This window comes from Balaenoptera physalus, assembly GCF_965194825.1.
Source record: "Balaenoptera physalus genome assembly, chromosome: 19".
Taxonomy (NCBI): Eukaryota; Metazoa; Chordata; class Mammalia; order Artiodactyla; family Balaenopteridae; genus Balaenoptera; species Balaenoptera physalus.
The window spans coordinates 42,963,720-42,981,411 of NC_138900.1; the positions used below are offsets into that span (position 1 = coordinate 42,963,720).

At 37.4% G+C, this 17,692-nt stretch overlaps 1 long non-coding RNA gene across 3 annotated transcripts in view; it reads left to right on the top strand.

The window, feature by feature from the left end:
* The window catches only part of LOC309649491, a 600,739-nt gene that overhangs the window by 399,922 nt on the left and 183,125 nt on the right, over nt 1-17,692 (top strand). The window lies entirely within an intron of this gene.

Consider the following 17,692-nt stretch of genomic DNA (forward strand, 5'->3'; position numbering starts at 1 on the left):
CTTTTATCTGATATGAGGTATTGTTACCCCAGCTTTCTTTTGATTTCCATTTGCATGGAATATCTTTTTCCATCCCCTCACTTTCAGTCTCTATGTGTCCCTAGGTCTGAAGTGGATCTCTTTTAGACAGCATATATATGGGTCTTGTTTTTGTATCCATTCAGTGAGCCTGTGTCTTTTGGTTGGAGCATGTAATCCATTCATGTTTAAGGTAATTATTGATATGTATGTTCGTATTACCATTTTCTTAATTGTTATGGGTTTGTTTTTGTAGGTCCTTTTCTTCTCTTGTGTTTCCTAATTAGAGAAGTTCATTTAGCATTTGTTGTAGAGCTGGTTTGGTGGTGCTGAATTCTCTTAGCTTTTGCTTGTCTGTAAAGCTTTTGATTTCTCCATTGAATCTGAATGAGATCCTTGCTGGGTAGAGTAATTTTGGTTGTAGGTTTTTCCCTTTCATCACTTTAAATATGTCATGCCACTCCCTTCTGGCTTGTAGAGTTTCTGCTGAGAAAGCAGCTGTTAACCTATGGGAGTTCCCTTCTATGTTATTTGTTGTTTTTCCCTTGTTGCTTTCAATAATTTTTCTTTTTCTTTAATTTTTGTCAATTTGATTACTATGTGTCTCAGCGTGTTTCTCCTCGGGCTTATCCTGCCTGGGACTCTCTGCTCTTCCGGGACTTGGGTGGCTATTTCCTTTCCCATGTTAGGGAAGTTTTCGACTAGAATATCTTCAAATATTTTCTCGGGTCCTTTCTCTCTCTCTTCTCCTTCTGGGACCCCTATAATGTGAATGTTGGCGTGTTTAATGTTGTCCCAGAGGTCTCTTAGGCTGTCTTCATTTCTTTTCATTCTTTTTTCTTTATTCTGTTCCACAGCAGTGAGTTCCACCATTCTGTCTTCCAGGTCACTTATCCGTTCTTCTACCTCAGTTATTCTGCTATTGATTCCTTCTAGTGTATTTTTTATTTCAGTTATTGTATTGTTCATCTCTGTTTGTTTGTTCTTTAATTCTTCTGGGTGCTTATTCTTTAATTCTTCTAGGTCTTTGTTAAACATTTCTTGCATCTTCTTGATCTTTGCCTCCATTCTTTTTCCGAGGTTCTGGGTCATCTTCACTATCATTATTCTGAATTCTTTTTCTGGGAGGTTGCCTATCTTCACTTCATTTAGTTGTTTTTCTGGGGTTTTATCTTGTCCCTTCATCTGGTATGAAGTCCTCTGCCTTTTCATTTTGTCTATCTTTCTGTGAATGTGGTTTTCCTTCCACAGGCTGCAGAATTGTAGTTCTTGCTTCTGCTGTCTGCCCTCAGGTGGATGAGGCTATCTAAGAGCCTTGTCAGAAAATCTCCATTTTTAAGGTTGTCTCTCTCTTTCTGTACCAGGAAGAGGAGGATGAACTCTAAATCTATAAACTTGTACTAGTGGAGAAAGCAAGGAGTTAAGTCTACATAACTACCATACCTTTGTTTACTCTGCTTTTCCTGGTAACCTCCCATAACTGGCCTTCCCCCAACCCCTAACATCTTTCTTTTGTGTTTAGCTGGGGATGGTATTTAAGGTGGTGGTTTGGGCCATTTGGGGGCTTCACTCAGTTTTCTTGAGAATCTCCCATGTATACAGGAGATATACATATTTTTAAACTTATGTGTGTTTTTCTCTTGTTAATCTTTCTTGATACACATATATATTGTGTCTCAGCCAAGAAGCTAGAAGGGTAGAGGCAAAATTATTTTTCCTCCCCTACAAAGGTTAGTTAACACCTCCGTCACCTCACATAATTATTAATTTTTTTTTTTTTTGGTGTGGTGATAACATTTAAAATCTATTCTCTTAGCAACTGTTAAGTATATAATACAGTATCATTAACAATTATCACAATGCTGTATATTAGATCCTCCAAACTTATCCATCTTATAACTGGTAGTTTATACCCTTTGATCAAATCTCCTTATTTCCCTCACCTCCCAGCCCCTGGCAACCCGCATCCTACTCTCTGATTTTATCAGTTTGGTTTATGATCTGATGGCCCCTTATAGCAGAAAATTGATGGGTGTGAGTCAGTTAGTCCAGGTATATAGAGAAGGAGAATTAGAGACAGAATTAGTGTTTGGTTCCAAGGCAAATTAGTGTTTGGAGCAAAATTTGCCACCCTGAAATATGTCTCTTTCTTTGACATGAGAATTAATTTAGGCTGATTATTTTTAAGGCCCAGAAGACTCAGGAAGAATATTTGCCCTTTCCCCTAACAGCCTAAAAGGACATATTAGATGGGTGACTTGTTCCAGGAAGGGAGCGATCACCATGGATAACCATAGTATGAAATAAGTGTTCAGACAGGGAGGAACCCAGCAAAGTCTGTTAAAATTCCTCTCTGAGTCCCAGTGTCTCTGTATGGCCCAGCAAACATTTGTTTACCAAATGTTTGCTTTTCCATCTCCATGTGAATTGCCTTCCTGCCTTTGAATTCCCAAACAACGACCCCCAACACGCTCTTTTGTCTTTAGCTGAAGATGGTGTTGGGTTGGCCAAAAAGTTCGTTCAGGTTTTTCCATAACAGGGAAAATCCGAATGAACTTTTTGGCCAACCCAATATTTAAGGTGAAGGTTTCAGCCATTTTGGTGAGTTATTCAGTTTTCCTGGGTCTCTCCCATGTGTACACGGTATTAAACTTTTGTTTGATGTTCTTCTGTTAATCTGCCTCATGTCAGTTTAATTCTTAGACCAGCCAGAGAACCTCAAAGGGTAGAGGAAATTTTTTTCCTCCACGACAACTCCAAGGCAGGAGCAGGCTTGGTGAATTCATGAAACAGTAAAGAGCCAAGTGGAACTAGAGCCAAATAGCTGGAGACGGGGAGGGCGTTTGCTCAAAGATGAAGTTAGGTAATGGAGGTCAGATGGCATATCATAAACTGTAAGACAGAATGGATGTTAGGCATTAAGTAGTGATGGAGCAGTGCTAAACTAGAGTGTAGACCCAAACTAAGGACCTTTGGCTTAAATTTTATAATAATAAAACACAGTTCTAACTGATAAAACGCATTAAAAAGATGGTATTCAACCAGTAGACCACTAGTTTGGAATTCCTATTTTAATTCAGCACCTTCCTTTTATAGAAAAAATATTCTGGGCCCATAGAAGTTTAGTGTCACAACTAGCAGATGTCAAAACGTTGTTTTAAGAATGCCCATTTATTTTCCCCTTCCTCTAAAAAATATGTTGTGACTTGACAACATTTTAGAAAAGGGGTTTGAACACAAGCTAGGAGAAACTCAGTTTCCAAGGAAAGCTTGGAGTGCCTTAGAAACCATGAGATATCATTGCATAATCTAAAAGAACAAGTTTACTTTTAAAACTAGTTTGTTAAATCCCTAAATCCCCTTGATAGAGGTGAGATTGCACCACCAGTTGTACTTCCATTGATGTAACTTGGTGAAATGACTTTTGGATCAAGTTAATCCTTTCCTTTTTCTATCTAGCTCTACAGGAGCCATCATTTTAGATGATAAGGACTCTTCTTCTCCCCTAGTACACGTTTATCTATCTTATCTTTTAGAATGTTAAGCCTTAGGAATGCAGCCAGAGTCTGTCAGTGCCTGCATCATGTGGTATTTACTCTGTGAAACATGATGAAATGGAAAGACATACCACATAGTTGAATGTCCCATGTTCTAGAGCCTAGTGTGTTTATATGTCTTTTTTTCCTTTCAGTCCCAAAGAATAAGATTAAATAATATATGCTATATGAAAGCTCCTGACAGACAGTAACTCATTTTTAATAACCTCCGAATTATTCCCATATTTAATTTAACAGTTATGGTAAAGATTCTAGTGCATTTGTAGGTGTTGCTAAATCTCAGTTTCCCTTATGTGTTTCTATAAGCCACAGAATATATGCAGAATAGTGTCTAACACATAATAGTTAAGGCATGGCTAATTGGATGGATGGATGGATGGATGGATGGATGGATAGTTGGATGGATAGTTGGATGGATAGTTGGATGGATGAATGGGTGAATGGATAGATGGGTAGACAGACACGTGAATAAATTAATGAATCAATACATTGAATAGCTTTCCAGAATTGAGCAATTTAGTTAATCTTGATGGGCATCTAATATTTCATCTGGTCATTGACAATCTCTAAAATCACATTCAACTCTGAAAATGTATAATTCTATAATAGTATTTATTTATATCTCACACATTATCAGACCCACATCATATGTTGAAAAATATTTCTTCTTTATATTTAAAGTTAGATATATTAGCAGTTACATACATGAGATTATGTGGATATGGGGCTCTTTTGAGTCACAAAAAGTTGAATTGAGTTAAATTCCTCTTAGGAATACAGTGATATGTATTGCTATATTTTTACTAGAGTATTATGTCTTCATCAAAAAAATCTTAGGTACTCATAGGAATGTTGAGAACAATAATAAGATTCCCTCATTTTATAACTGAGGGGACTGAGACATGGAATGATCAAAACAATCTTGGTCTGATCTTGTTCATCATTACCCAAGATTCTTTTAGGCTTACAGATTTTTGACAGGCAAAATCAGAAGAGTGTTTTAAAGTCAATGGGACAGAAGTCAAATATTAAATTTGGATGAATGAAAGCATAACATGTTGAAGTTTCCTATAGCTGTATCCCCTTTGTAGTCATGAGACACTCTTCTAAAGAGCTTCAACTAAAAATCCTAAGATCTTTGCAGGTTTTTCTTTACCTGATGTGTTAAATTTAAAAATTAATACAGTGCCCTCAGATCTATGTTTCTTGTTTTACAAAATAGTTTATTGATTAGCCAAGGTCTAAACAAAGCTTCCTACATCACTCACTGATCAAAATAAGATTCGAGAGCTCATTAACTCAGTTGTCAGATACATTTATTTCTTCATAAGCTCCTTTTTTCCTACTAACCTTTCACAATACTAAAAGCAAAAGAGCTTATCTACTTTTATGTTTCACCAAGCATATATCAGCTACCATTATGCTCTTTTCCAAAGGAAATTTTAGGGAAAATGTACATTCCAAAATATTTTATTTGGAGGATGAAATCTCCAAACATCAAACTATTTAGTGGATTATTGTAGCTTTAAACAAGGGAAAATGTAGCCACTAAATATTCCTATTTTGATATCATTAATTACTTGCACAATCCAACCATAACACAAAATACCAATTTAGTAAGTGAAGGATCTTTGGAAAATGTTCTTTGGATTTTTCTTATGGTGAGGGGGACTCATTGGCAGATGCTTTCATGTTTTATCACTAAAATTTGAATCGATTGGTGATGAAACTAATCTCATATTTATTCACAGCTCCCATGTACAGGACTTCAGCTCCACTTGGGTAAGACGTCCCATATTTTCAGGCATGAATTCCAATCTGTATTTCTAAGATGTCATCTTTTGCTAGGGTGACTTTATAACTTATCCAGTTTTGAGAGTGAACGATAGTACTATTAATAATTATGCTAGAACAAACAAGTTCTGTCCCACAGGGACTTGTGATCACCCTGCATTTAGTTGAATAAATGACAGGTCTTACCATAACTGCTCTTTCCTTGACATGAGTCTGATTTCTCACTAAAGAGTATTTTGCACGTTATTATTCCAGAATGTCTTTCAGTACAAACTCTTTCCCTCCAGATTTTCTAATTCTATGCATCTCAGGTTTCACTTTTGCAGTGAAGTTCCCTGGTCGCCTAGCTCTCATTGATTGATCTTTCTGAGCAGTACTTAGAGTTTGCACTGCACATCATCATTGGCTCTGAAATTGTTTGCTCTTGTTTCATATATGTGTAAGTTTTATCTTCCAAAATGTACCATGGGTTTCCCAAAAGCAGGGAGGGATGCGTTGTACTTTTTCCTCTCCAGCAGACTTGACATAGGAATAACCAGCTAACACTGCGATCAAATATTGAATGATTAAACTGGACATGGTATTTTTTTTTCCTCTCACACTTATCTCTACCCTTCTCATTGTGCTCCAGCCATACTGGCCTACTTCCCGTTTCTTCAAGATGCCAATCACGGTGACTCTGCAGTACTCATTCAGTTAGCCTATCGTGTATTTTCTTCCCCTTATTTGCAGGTTGATTTCTGTACTTTACTTCAGGCTCCTGTTCCAAAGTTACTTCTTTAGAAAAGAGTTCATTGGAACTATCTGTATTATGTCCACTTTCACCCCATTAGCCTTACTCCCTTAGCTTCTCTCCTTGCTTTATTTCTAGTCTTTATAGTTCTTTTTTCCTTCCTAATGTCAAATACACACAAAGATACCACCCCTCCCCCCAATAATAACTAAGTTTCATATCTTGTTCATCTATTACCAACACCTAGAAGTGTGCTAGGAACATAGAAGGTGCTCAAGAAATCATGTATCTATTAAAAGAACATGGCAGGGGAAGAAAATTATGCCCAAATAAACACTGGTAGTGGTGATGAAGGAAAGTATGGAGCAGTTTATTTGAAAGAGAATGTGAATCATGTTTTTAGAGCATAGAACCTATATTTCTGTGCTTGAACTCAGATCTGTCCTTCGACCTCATTCCCTGTGAAGTTTCTACCAGCTACACCATGCTGAATGATCACCAAGGCTAACATAAATTCTAAGAAATTTTCCATTTCTAGAAATCCTTCACATATTTCCCCCATGAGGAGTTGAATAGAAACTAAGATCTGTTCTGAAATTCTTTCTTAGTTGAAGAACCAAAAATGAGCAAGTATGGCCATCATGCAGAGATCGTTTTTTCCTCGTTAGATAATTGCATCTGAGAAGGAAAGAGGATAGAAAAACATATTATAACAGTCTTAGATATATAGCATATCACCTCTCCTTACAAGACAAATTTAACCTCTGTTGCTTTAAAATAACCATATATAGGCTATAAACACAGTATTTTAATGGATTTTCTCTTTTGTGCTGTCAGTGTAGATAAAACTTAACTGCTTCCTGTAAGATCCTTTTCTAGAAATGTAGCAGTACATGTAAAATTTGTTAGGCCATCAACCCACTCTATTTTTCCTGGAAACAGCACCCTTGCCATTTTGAGAGCTGCTCTTTCCCATCTGTGGTTATATGGTTGGAATAGAAGCTTCTGCCTTTCAATATAATTCAGGCAGTGAAGTCACGGCCCAAGGTCAGACCATCATCAGAGCTTAAGGTGTACACCTGATCAAACCGAGACCAATGGGCATCCTCCCCAGGGATTTGTCCAATTTGAGCCAGAAGGAAAGCCCTTTCATCCTTGGCCACAGAAGCCTGGAAATGGCTATATTTCCTATATCACCCTTTATGTGTAGAAAGGCAGTGTTCTCTAGTAAAAATCAAAGGCAGTCAATAAAACTAAAACATAAAGCAAAATAAAACACACACCCCCCAAAACAAAAGTGTAAAATAGAGTTTGACTACATCTGAGTTCCTGGTTCCAGTTGCCCAGGAAAAACTCTAAAACCACTCTTTCCTTTGCCTTAATTAAGTGAATCAAGAAATTCTTCTCCAGAACATTGTGCACATTTGATTTTCTGCTGCTCATTTTTTGGCCTCCTAAGCAAACTCTAATTTATGTTGCAAACCTTTTTGAGGGCTCTTTTCCTGTGATGCCTCTCCTGAAATCTCACTTCTTCGCTACCGAATTCTATTTTGTGTTCGTCCTTCTATAATTGCATGTCTTATTGCAGTGCATTTTTGCATGTGAGTTTCTACTGCTGTCTTACATGCCCTATGAAGAGCGAGGTTCTGTATTTAATTTCCATTACTAGAACTCAGTGCTTTAATGTCAAAGATTAGGTTCTCAGTAAGTGACGTAATAAACAACCTTGGAAGGGGGCTCTTTTTGTCTTGCTAAGAAAGTAAGGGTACTCCACCAGAGGTCACTCCTAAAATATTTGACAGAAATAATAATTAAAAAGTAAGTAAATATACAGCAACAAAATAATGAAACTGACATTGGAGGCAAAGGCTTTCTTGCTATGTTATATACAACCTTTTGGTCAATTCTAATCTTTTCCTCTTGAAATCTCAGTTATACTCTCTTTCTGTAGAAATGCCTCATCAAAAATACTTTCATCTTGCTCTGCTCTTCTTTTGAGTATTTTATTATAACCTCTTAATTAAATGACACTCAAAATTATTTGCATTTGAAAAAGTATGTAATTTATTATATGAGATATTAAAAGTTTCCACATCTAAATATTGTTCTATTTAATTCACTTTGCTTCATGCTACATAATATAACTTTTTTTTTTAAACATCTTTATTGAAGTATAATTGCCTTACAATGGTGTGTTAGCTTCTGCTTTATAACAAAGTTAATCAGTTATACATATACAATATGTTCCCATATCTCTTCCCTCTTGCATCTCCCTCCCTCCCACTCTCCCCATCCCACCCCTCTAGGTGGTCACAAAGCACTGAGCTGATCTCCCTGTGCTATGCGGCTGCTTCCCACTAGCTATCTATACATAATACAACTTTTAACATTTGTAATGTGTTTACTTCTAGTGTATTTTGCATTTTGCTCTTTATTAAACATGAAGTATAAGAACAGCAAGAAAGTCTTACATAGATTGGCAGTGGTCATTCTACTGGATCATTTGATTTCACAACATGCATGCTCATGTAAAATTATACATGTACCATACATTCATATAACCTTCTATAATTTCATCATCCAGATGGATTTCAGGGAGGGACATTTAAAATATATTTGTGTGAAAATTAGATTTAAGTCGAAAAGTGTCCAAGGGAAAATATAGAGTAATACTTTTGTTATTATAATTATGCAATTAGGAGAAGATTCCAATAGAGTACGCACAGAGAACAGGCTTAGTACAAGGTGTTTATCTTGGCACTGGCAGGAGTGGAGATAGTTTTACCTAAAGTTTATTAGAAAAGAATCACCTTTGGTAAAGCCAAGCTAAATTTTAAGCATAATTATCTCTAGAGTCACATACCTTCTTCACCAATAGAGTGACATTTGTTTAAATTTATATATTTTTTTCTGTGTCAAAAGTTCAACCTTGCAGCTATTTTAACCATTCAGGAAAATATAATAAAAAGACCAAATATTTAATCTCCACACTAGAGAAAACTTATTGATACGCGAGAACTCAAAATTGTTTCCGCATCTTAAATTTCCCCATGACTTATTCTAGGCTATCATGAGGGTTGAGTATACAGTTAGAGAGCTGGCATAAGTGCTACAATGTTGACCCTGAACTGGCTGCTAAGGATACTTGGTTAACTCTCTATCATAAAGACAAGTTTCAGGGTCTGTAACCTAGGATTCCAAAGCTCTCTATTTTCTGATTCTCTATTGTCATTTCTCATTTCTCAGCATTCATTTACAACTTCACACTATATAGTCCAAACATATGGAACTCATTACAGTTATCTAAATATGTCTTCATAATCTTTTGTGTGTTTGTGTGTGTATTTGCTTCATCTGCCAAGCACATTTTTCTCACCCCTCAGTAACTGTGACAGATTATTTTTTGAAGATGGGTAGGTTTTCATTAGGTGCTTGACTTAAGCATAAAGCACCCTAAATTTAATCTCAGCTTTGTCACTGACTAACTCTCTAGTCAGGAGGTAGTTGCATAATATATCTCTGTAGCTCAGTTTCTTCATGTGTAAATTGGCGCTATTATAGTATCTAGAGGGTGTGTATGTGTGTATGGATATGTTCTCTTCACACAATTTCAGGCATTTAGGGAATGTTTGTTAAGTGTAGACTTCTTCCAAAAGAAATTAATAAAGCTCAAATAATATAATTTTCTCTATACAGTTATTTCTCTGGCCTGAGGCTGCATGGATAGAAAACTACAATACTTTTAGTGAGAAACTGAGTTTGTGTGTGTGTGTATTAGAATAGATTCCAAAACTGAGAATGCACTGGGATTTTTACTCTATTTCCAGTAGTCACCAGAAATACCTCATCATGCTCACATACTAGTAAAAAATCATCAAATTCACCTGGTGATTTTATAAAAATACAATTTCCATGTTCCCCACTCCCCTCAACCGCGTAAGGTGTTGACTCTGAAGGTCTGGAGTAAAGCTGCAATATCAGGTAATTCTAATTCACAGTCAGATCAGGGTACCCACCATGCTCATCTCCTCCCCCTCCTTCTCCTTCCGTCTGTATCATTCTGATGTCTCTTATTATATTCAATTATTGCATTCTATCCTGTCTGAAAAGCTAAGTGAAGGCAGCCCAATTCTGCCTCTCGCTATGCATTCATTCATTTATTCTTGTCACAAATCCTTACTGAGAGACTTTTGTGTCACAGGTACTGTGCTACCTGCTAGGTATACATTGTTTACTATTTGGTATAAAGGGAGTACTGCTAAGTATCAGGAATTCAAGCTGCCTGGGTTGTAATCGGAGCTGAGATAATACTAGCTGCTGTGTACTACTGCGTGGTCTCTAACCTCAGTCATCCTTGCTTCATCCACATCTCTAGCATGTGGATATCATTGTCCCCAACTCTCCCAATTCTTTGTGAGGCTTCATATGAGATCTCTATTGTCACCTGATAAGTTCACATACATGTCTGTTATTATTTTATTAATAGTGATATTAGTAGTCAGGGAGACAACATAAAACATAAACAAGTGAAAAATTATAAGGTGTAATAAGTTCTGTGAAGGGCACAATTGGATGCTTGAGAAATAGCAGAGAAACAGGATTTGATAAAGTAATTAAAGAAAGTTTCTTGAGAAGGTGATAGTTAAGTTGGTATGTGGAAGATAAAAGTGGAAATGGCCCAAGAAAACCAAGGGCAAAGCATTTTTGGCAAAGGGAAAAGCATATCTGAAGTTTTGCATCAGGGAAACATCTGGAATACTCCAGAAACTGCAATTGCTGCTTACAGTGAGAAAACAATTAGCTATTTCAAAGGGGTTATTGCCCAAGGCTCAAAATCTGCTGAAGCACCTGCATCCCCTAAAGCCATTGTCCGCCCCAGGGCATGACACCTGCCCCTGCAGTGATGGTCAGTGTTCCTGCTGAAGGCACATCAGGTTGTCTGTTTAAGCTGTGACAAGCAAGGCCAAGATTGTTCTCTGGGATAGTTACTCACCTAGAGCTTCTCTTTCATTCTGACCCTGTGTCTCCTTTTATCCGAAAATTTCACATGGTGCCACCAGCCCAAAGCTGTGCCTCTGTACATTTGAAATGTCTTATAGAAGTTTTACTGAATCAGTTCTTTTAGACTCATCTTTAGGTACATATTGTTGCTGAGTGGTTGAAAATTGAACTCCAGAATCATATTATGATGTATACTCCCACTTTGCAACTTAATTGCTAGGTAACATTTTATTTACATTTTTAAATTGTTGCATTAAAAAATTAAATACAAACTTAGTAGCTTAAAATAACACCCATCTATTGACTCACACTTCGGATGGTTAGAAGTCCGGACACAATATGACTGTACTGTCAGCCCAGGGTTTCACAAAGCTGAAATCAAGGTCTCAGCCAGGCTCTCATTTTGAAGTCAAGGTGGTCTTCCAAGTTCGCATGATTATGGCTTAAATCAGTTCTTTGCTGCTGTGCTACTGAGGCCACATTTCCTTGCTGGCTGTCAGCCAGGGGCTGCTCCCAACATCTGGACACTCTCTGCGTTCCTTTCCATGTGACCCTCTCCATCTTCAAAGTCAGGAACAGAGAATCTCCCTCTGTTGAAGACTCCTCATTCTTCAAATGCTGTCTATAGGAAGAGCCTGGTTCTTGTTAAGGTTTCACATCATTAGGTCATACCTATCAATCGTCTCCCTTTTAAAAATTCAACTGTGCTGTATAACATAACCTAATCCCTGGAGGGACTATCCCATCATATTCAGAGCGCACATCCACAGTAGAAGAGAGGGGCAGAAATCTTGGGTGCTGTCTTAGAATTCTACCTGGCACACCTTGTCAAGACTTCAAGCCATAGATTTCCTTCTCTGTAAATCAAGGATGATAATGGTGCTTTGCCTTTGGATTTCTGTGATGAATAAATGAGGTAGTCATGTAAAGTGATTGCTGTGGTCACTAGCATGTGAAAGCTCTTTAAAATATCAATGCTGTTTCACTATTATAACTACTACCCCCACCACCAGCACCTCCACTACCACTGATGAGTTCGGTGTAAGTCTGTGGTCTGTGGCAGATGGCGTATCATTTGTATTCATGTTTTCCCCTTTTTCTCACTCTAAGATGATTATTTGCCTAAGAAACCAAAGACTCTCTTGGCTCCAAACAGATCACTGGAAGATTTTCTTCGTCATTCTTCCCTTAGGAACGTGATTCCTTGAGTAAATACAATGGAGCTTCCATAAGGGCCCATTTTTCTCCAACAAACATACATCCACACCCACACAAACACACACACATACATATGCTCCCCAAATTAACTCTTCAGAGAGAGAAGGTTGATCATTTAACATGTGTGTTAGAATCAGACAAAACTGCATTTATGTCCTGGCTCTACTAGGATATTTAACTTCAGAGAGCCTCTACTTTCTTCCCTATAATAAAGATACATTAACGATGATGGCCATATAGAGTGGTTGTTAGAATTAAATTACTCTATAGTGACTTCCAGATAAATTATAGCTATCGTGATTAATATAAATCTACCACAATTTATCATACAGCTTATGAAAACTACTCAAGCTGAAAATTTCCAACCTGGAATACTTAAATATATATTAAATGTGCTATTCCATTTTATTTTTTTTAACTAGAAACAACAAACAAGCATGTCTAATTGTCCACCTTAAATTAAGCTTTCCCGCCCAGATGTCCAAAGGATGATAGCTTAAAAACAAAAAAATATCACTTTGTAATATTTCATTTTTGCTTGTATTCTTTCTAATTTATTCTGGGTGAAATCTCAAACCCTTTTCATCGTAGGACATGAGAAATGCTGTATATGGGTGGGTTTCAATGGATGTGACATTTGGGGGCATCCCAGTTAGTTTTTCTTACCCTGTGCATTCATGCTGATTGAGTCATGAACAGTGGTGATGTGGTCACTTCAATTTGTGACATCTACTGTTTCTCCACCTGAGTCACTTCACTCCAGATGTGTTATCCCTACAGAGAACAAGCAAAGAGACACAGCTGCAACCACAGTATCAGTGAATGCTTTTCATAAATTGGAGACTAAAATGGGGGTGGGGGGAAATCTATCTGCTCTCTTAACACCTTAAAGAGCTTGAAATGCATGTGGTGACATTCAACATTTTTCATTCATTGGTACATATCTCCAAGGTTGAGCTGCTTTATTATGTTTAAAGATAATATTGCCATTTTCCTTTTCTCTTCTTTCCTTTTTTGAATGACATAGAGTTATGTTCCAGAATTCAAAGTGCATTCCAAGAAAAGCCATGCTCAATTGAAGGGTGATTTCTGTTGTCTGAGATTAACATTTTGATTGCACACTTAAGCATTTAATGTTTCACTTTGGGCTAAACAGTAATTTATTCACTAAAGAAATACTTGTTGAACACCTACTTTTGGCCAAGTACAAGGAACTGAGGATGCAGGTATGCGGTATAGAGTTGTGTTAGAAAAGCAGATTCTGGAGCCGGACTGTCCTTGACTACCACTTACTAGCTGAGGGACCTTGGGCAAGCTACCTAATTTATTTTTGTCTCAGTTTGTTTATCCATGTAATGTGGATAATAATAGTACCTACCTCATAAGGTTGCAAGAAGGAGTAACCAAGTTAATATTTGTAAAATGCTTTAAAACACTGCCTGACACATAAGAAGTTCTAGGTAAGTTGAAAAAGCAATTAAAAAAATGGTCACATTTACCTTCCTGTGGCTCACAGTCTTTGGGGGCAGATGGGAAAAGGACCACAAAATGGCTATACATTAGGTGTTACACTGTTACTTCTATGAAATTTTAATTATTAATAATACACCTAATGCAGTTGGGACTGGGATGTGTGAGAATAGGAAAACCTTCAAGGAAAGATGATGCTTGACTTACCTTTTGAAGACTAGGTAGGAGGTGACGAAGAAAAGGAGAGAAATACAGGCCCGGTGTTCCTTGCTGAGCAAAATGTAGCAGAGCGGCCAAGCAATGAGACTCTGGAGGGTGAGTCATGCATGCGGAGCTACAGAAGTAGGTAGGCATCAGATGATTGAGAGCATGTGTGTTGATTTTTTATATTCTTCCTCTGAGGGCAGCAAAGAGTCACTGACGTACTTGGACCAGAAGTCATCGCAATTACAGGGATCAGGCGTGCTATGTTAGAAGGGTCATTCCAGTAGGCATGAGAAGGAAAGAGACTAATGGTAGGGAGAACATCCAGGAGCCTGAGGCAATAGCCTTGGGCCTGATGAGTCAACAGCAGTGGAGTAAAGGTGGGAAGACAGACACAGTACTTGACTGATGGGAAGCGAGCAGCACGGGAAAGAAATGTGGGCCCCTGGGTGAGGAAACACAAGGAAACTGATTTACTAACCATTCCCCATTCCTGATGTACTTCATCCATTCACACAACGTGGCAAAGAGAAAAAAGAAAAGTCATTACATTTTGACAGTATGGATCACAAATATTTCATCAGTGGAACTTTATGAATCAGTGGAACACAACATTAGACCAAGGGGCACCTGCTTTTATAATGAGTGAATTAGAAAAGAGTGGAGTTAGAAAGTATCTAATCCACTCTCCCTTGGATCAGAGAGGTTAAGGATTTAGATGAGATTTAGGTACTTTCTTAGCTTCAGCACAATTAAAAGTACATGAACTCTAATTATTTAAACCTGGTTTAAATGAATCGTAATCACTAGAGCTGTCAACCTGGGCAAGTCACTGTTTTGTCATCCGTAAAATGGCTAAAAGATGTCTACTTCAATTAAAATTTTGTACTATGATGTATATAGGTTGTCTAGTTCCTTCTACATGTTAGATCCTGAAATAAATTATAAGGACGGGAGCCACTTCCATTTATTAATATTTCCAATATTTCACCCATAAAGAATTTGAGTTGGTTTAAAAGAAGAAGACGTGCATTAAATAATATGACTGCTGAGGTAGAAATTAAACATAAAGAACAAAGAAAAAGAAAAGAAAATATAGATCATGGAGAGGTGAGTAAAAGTTGCACATCAAAGTCAACTTAGTAGCTAGAGTTGAGATAATATTTGAATTGATTCTCAACAACTAGATAGTGAAATGTGGCAGAACCATGGACGATACCAGGTCTTCTGCTTGCAAGGGCAGAGCACTTTCTACTACTGCAAGAAATACATGAATTAAGAGTAAAATAAAAAAAAAAATTTAAAAAAGAGTAAAATACTACAGGAGGAAATGTCCTGCAGTTAATTAACAGCTATATATTCTTTTTTTTTTTTTAACATCTTTATTCGAGTATAATTGCTTTACAGTGTTGTGTTAGTTGCTGCTGTATAACAAAGTGAATCTTTAAGAGGAAAGTTGATGCAAGCGTTTTTCACCCACGTGTATCACTTTGAATTCTGCATAGTGAATATGAGAAGTCACATTGGCCGTTCTGTTTCCCTCTAAGCAGTCCTGCAGTTTGTAGTTTTCCATTATGCTGCCATCTTATTAATGAAGAATTATTATGGCAAAGAAATCTTTTGAGGCAGTTTAAACTGGTAAACTGCTTAAAGGGGAGGAAAGGGATGTTTTCAAGTTGTAATCAGGGACTGTTAGGCATTAGGACACACATCATCTTGCTCCCAAACTCCCACTAGAGCCACAATCATAATGCATTTCTTTTTGGAGTATCTGGGCAGGGGTTGCGGGGGGAGGAGGAGAAATAAACAGTACTCAGCAAAAGAACTGCATTGGATTTTCAGTGAAGCAGATATTCACACAGATGTTAAACATGGAAATGAGAAAAAGATGAATCTCTAGAGACAAGTACCTAGGTAGGATTCAAAGGTAAACGATAGAATATGGGATATTCTTGTAGGAAAAAAATGTAATCAACAAAGAGGAAAAATTGGTCACAGAACCTGCTTGTGATGAAGCAGAGAAAACTAATCGACCCATATATTCCTACTGGGAGCAGGGAAAGGAAGATATCTTTCTTTCTTTAAGAAACAGAAGCATTATCATTTATGAAATGACAGCTTTTACTTTCCATCAAAATATATACTCTTTCTTTCTATTCCCTTGAGATCTCAATCAGAATTAGGGAAATAAAATGTGGCTGCAAGAAGAGAAAAAAGACTTTGACTTATTGCAGGACAGAACAGCTTTAGTGAACTGTGAAAACTGATCAGTCAAAAAAAAGTCCAAATTTAGTGCATTTATCATCATTTAAGGCCAAGTGATGTTGGAGTTAAACACACAAAACAAACAAAAAATGATATATTGAAAATATCTTAGAAACAAGTGATCTATGTCAATTTCTTCCTCTTTGGATTTAAAAACCATCATTGAAGAGATATTTTCTCTATGAGTTATCTGTTACTATGGAACAAATTACGTCAAAACTTAGTGGTATAAAACAACACACATTTATTATTTTACAGTTTCTGTGGTTCATTACTTTCAGAGTAGCTTAGCTGAGTGATTCTGGCTTAGGGTCTTTTACAAGATTGAAGTCATCAGCGAGGGCTGCAGTCCTCTGAAGGCTTGACTGGGGCCGGAGGATAAGCCTCCAAGATGGATGACTCTGATGGCTTTTGTCGGGGAACCCCATTCCTTGCTATACAGACCTCTTCATATGATTGTATGAGTGTCCTAAGATAAAGTTTGGGGTGCTTAATTAAATTTGAATTTAAGGTTAACAACAAATGCATTTTTAGTGTAAGTATGTTCCCAATATTGCAAGGGACATACTTATACTAAAAACTGCATTGCTCATCCGAAATTTAAATTTAACTGTTTCCTGTATTTTTATTTGCTAATTATGGCAACTGTTTTGTGCCATGGCAGCTGGCTTCTCCCACACCAAGTGATCTAAAAGAGAGAGAAAGTAGAAAGCTGTTATGCCTTTAATGACATTTTTTTGGAAGTCACATGCCATCATTGCCACCACATTTCAGTCATCAGCAGCAAGACACAATGTCTGGCACATACTCAAATGCAGGGGACTTCATTTCCACCTTTTGAGAAGAGGCTTGTCAAATAATGTGTACATATTTGAGAGCCATCGCAAATACGTAAATACTGAAAACATGTTTAGATTTTTTTAACAGATTTTTTTTTTTAATTAATTAATTTATTTATTTTTGGCTGTGTTGGGTCTTTGTTTTTGAGCGAGGGCTTTCTCTAGTTGCGGCAAGCAGGGGCCGCTCTTCATCGCGGTGCATGGGCCTCTCATTATCGCGGCCTCTCTTGTTGCGGAGCACAGGCTCCAGACGCGCAGGCTCAGTAACTGTGGCTCACGGGCCCAGTTGCTCCGTGGCATGTGGGATCTTCCCAGACCAGGGCTTGAACCCATGTCCCCTGCATTGGCAGGCAGATTCTCAACCACTGTGCCACCAGGGAAGCCCCCTGAAAACATGTTTAGATTTTAAAGAAACACTTTTCTGATTCAATGTTGACCTTAATTCTCTACCTGCAGAAACATACACACACATAAATACACACACATACACACACTTACAAACACACATACACATGGGACTTCACTGTATGGAATTGAGTTAATTATAATCTATGATGATAACACACTTATCGTTGTAATTCCTAATGATAACA